This window comes from Pinus tabuliformis, chromosome 5_2 (assembly GCF_031772625.1).
Source record: "Pinus tabuliformis cultivar Carrire ecotype Pingquan chromosome 5_2, CPIR1, whole genome shotgun sequence".
NCBI classification, from domain to species: Eukaryota; Viridiplantae; Streptophyta; class Pinopsida; order Pinales; family Pinaceae; genus Pinus; species Pinus tabuliformis.
The window spans coordinates 776,794,442-776,798,028 of record NC_142306.1 but is presented as its reverse complement, the minus strand read 5'-3'; the positions used below and the strand labels follow the sequence as shown (position 1 = coordinate 776,798,028).

The 3,587-nt window shown below is 37.4% G+C and overlaps 1 pseudogene; it reads right to left on the bottom strand.

Annotated features, from left to right (window-relative positions):
• Window positions 1-1,116: 1,116 nt before the first annotated feature.
• Window positions 1,117-1,458, bottom strand: LOC149161584 (small ribosomal subunit protein eS19z pseudogene; annotated as a pseudogene).
• Window positions 1,459-3,587: the final 2,129 nt, after the last annotated feature.

The following is a 3,587-nucleotide window of genomic DNA, read 5'->3' as shown; positions in this document are numbered from 1 at the left end:
TGAGTGGTCCCGGATGATAAAACACACCCTCATTTTCAATGAGTTGTGGAAAGGAGTGTGCATTGGAGATGGAGACAAAGAACCTAAATAGCCTAACTCAGACAAAGAGCTCGCCATTTGGGAAAATAAGAACATCAAAGCTTATGCATTAATCACAGCATTTGTAAATGAAGTGGTGATTCGCCATATTTGGCCATTATCAACTGCTTTCAAAGCCTTTGAAAAGCTGAAAGAAATCTATGACTCCATGAAGCTTCATCCTTAACTGTAATACAAAAATTATGTTGGAGATAAATTTCGTACTCAATGTTTTTCTAAAAATCTAATAAAAGTACTTTGATTGACCAAAAAAAATCTAAAATATATAATGAACCAACACCAAGTAATAAACAAATTATCCATGAAGCTTCATCCTTCACTCTAATATAAAAATTATGTTGGACTCTCCTATTGACACCTAATCATCAGGATTGAGTGAATAAATACAATTGATTTAATGAAATAATAAGAAATATGAACAGTCATCGGGAGATGAAGTGAACAGTCTCCCTCATGTATATAATAAAGACCTACCTGAAGGAATAATATGAATTAATTTTTCAGAGTTACTACCTGGCCTAACATGGTATCAAAGCACAAGTCCTCAGTCCCTAAAATTAGTTGTAATTCCTTGCATTAGTTTTCTCTACCATAACCATTGCCTGTGCCCTCTGCGCTCCCTGGGTTGTTCATAATTGTCCTCCCTGTGCTCTCTAATCATTGTTGGCACGTTTTTTTATATAGGTGTAACGTCTCTCGGTATAGCATGCCAGAAGAGGAGTGTTGAATCTCTATGATGAACGCCCAGCTCCTGGTGTTGAATCCCTATGATGAACGCTTAGCTCCCATAGAGAATGCCCAAATTTTCACATAGCAACCAACACCATAAGCGCACAGTTTGCACAGAGCAACGAGCAAGTATCTATGGTATGAGCGTTGAGTTTTTTTGAAATCTATGTTGCGTAGATTAAAGGTTGGTGTTGGCATATGCTTCAAGTTTTAATGATGCTCGCATATATGCTTCAAGTATTAACATTGTCCTAGTTTTAACGATGTCCCATATTTTTTAACACTGCTTCATTGCTTTAATGCAATACGACCAGCAACCTGATCAAGATCTCTCTGACCACTAGATGTGATATGTTGTCCACCGTTGGGATCCATCTCAATGATATTCATCTTCTCTAATTGTTGTAGTACATGTCGAGCAATAGATCCACTGCTTTTACAGAAATGAGGAGGGCGTGAACCATTCCTTTTACGACCACCATAAATTTTACAAAAAGCTCCAACTCCGATACCCTTTCTCAAATAGATTTTCAAATAGATTTTCCTTGCCATTGAAGCTGCTCTAACATAGTACCAGTCAGGATCATATGGAGCGAGTTCCTTGAAAGTGGTTGTCTTTACAAGGTCCATCCAGTGTGGAAGCTCAATCTTGCTGGATCGTTTAAGATGTGCAGCATAAGCTGTCACGAGCTCTGATACCTACGAGTTTTTGAGTACTCTCTGCATTGGGTTTTACCCTGTCGTTGGAGTTGATTCTCGATACGTTTCAAATGAGTATTGACTGGAATATTGACATAAAAGATATGCTTGTTGGCTAATTTTATGTGAAAATAGCTGAGAGGGAAGCTGAACGCAGAAGCTCAAAGCTAAATATACTGGGGACATTGTCGGTATTTACGCTGTAAAATTTTGTGTATTTACCATGACATTTGAATTTTGACATTTGAATTTGTTGTCCATTCATATAAGAATTAGGAGTAAAATTTTGCAGCAGAAGTTTTTTTTGTTACAGAATGCATTCAATCATATCCATGGTGGGAATAGTTTTCACTGGCAAGGAGAACTATCCTGAGTGGTCCCGAATGATAAAACACACCCTCATTTTCAATGAGTTGTGGAAAGGAGTGTGCATTGGAGATGAAGACAAAGAACCTGAAAAGCCTAACTCAAACAAAGAGCTCGCCATTTGGGAAAATAAGAACAGAAAAGCCTATGCATTAATCGTAACATCTGTAAATGAAGAGGTGAGTCGCCATATTTTGCCATTATCCACTGCTTTCGAAGCCTTTCAAAAGCTAAAAGAACTCTATGACTCACTTTCTACGCTTGAAGTTGTTCAACTCATGATTAAACTCTTCCCTCTTGAATTACAAAATAATGATCCTCTTGCACTTGCATCCGAAGTAAAATCTATAATGCATGATATCAAATCCACTAAGGTTGAATTGGGTATTCCTCTTATCGCTTTTCTCAAGGCACTTTATCCTACTTACTCCAATTATCTTGAGTCATTGTAAGCAAATGGAAATCTCAAAGATATTACCTTTGACTCTCTTGTGAAAAAATTTGTTGAAAGAGAGAAAGCTTTTGGAAAGAAGATAGCCCCTGAATATTCTGAAGAGGTTGTGTGCCTTGCCCATAAAGAAAAGAATCCTACTCAAGATTCTTCCAGAGGAAGAGGTGGTCGAAGAGGAAGAGGAAGATATTTCAGAGGCAGGGGGGCAGACACTGTCAAGGAGAAAAGGCCTATTTGCACTGCATACGCTGCAAAAGAAATGGATCACATGATGCCTCTACATGCAAGTTACCATGGGACAAAATTGAGCAGCAAATAAACCAACCTAAAGATAAAACTAATGACACAGACAAAGGTAAAGCACCTGAATCCACTCACTATGTTGTGGCACAATGTAATATTGGAGTAAATGAAGATTTATTTAATGCTTCACTTGCTTCTTGGAAAAATGATTGGTTGCTTGATTCAGGAGCAACTTGCCACATGACTCATAGAAAATATTTTTTTGAAGAATTTACTGACAATGTTGATGGAGTATTATACTTTGCATACCAATCAAAAATCAAGCCATCAGGGCTTGGCACAATCAAGCTTAAATTGCCTGGTCTTCCAAACTTTCTTCTGCATCATGTTCTATATCTCCCATATCTCAAGAGAAACTTCTTGTCCTTGGTCCACATCCACCAGCAAGGTCACTCCATTCATATGTTTGATGGCAAGCTTGAGGTGAGAAAAGCATCTGACCACTCACTTGTCATGAGGGGAATAGAAGAAGAAAGGTTTCTCAAGCTACAAGGTACCTCTGCTCGTGCACAACATTTCTCATGTAATTCTCATTATGAAGAAGGTACACTTCCATCAAGTTTATTATGGCATGCTAGATTTGGACATTTGAACTATGACAGCCGAGTCCACTTGTTGAAGAAAAATGGTGTTGCTAGTTTTCCTACAATTCCTAGGAAATTTAAGCAATTTGGTGCTTGCATTCTAGGAAAGTGTAACAAACAATATTTTCATGATTCACATTCAAGAGCACATAGAAAACTTGAACTCATTCATTCAAATTTATGTGGTCCAATGCCTGTTCCTTCTGCAAATGGAAATAAATATATGATGACATTTATTGATGACTACACCAGAATGTGTTGGGTTTATTTATTGAAGAACAAATCTGATGCTTTTCAAACATTCAAGAACTTTCATAAATGGATTGAAAATGATGCAAAATGTCATATTGGGTGTA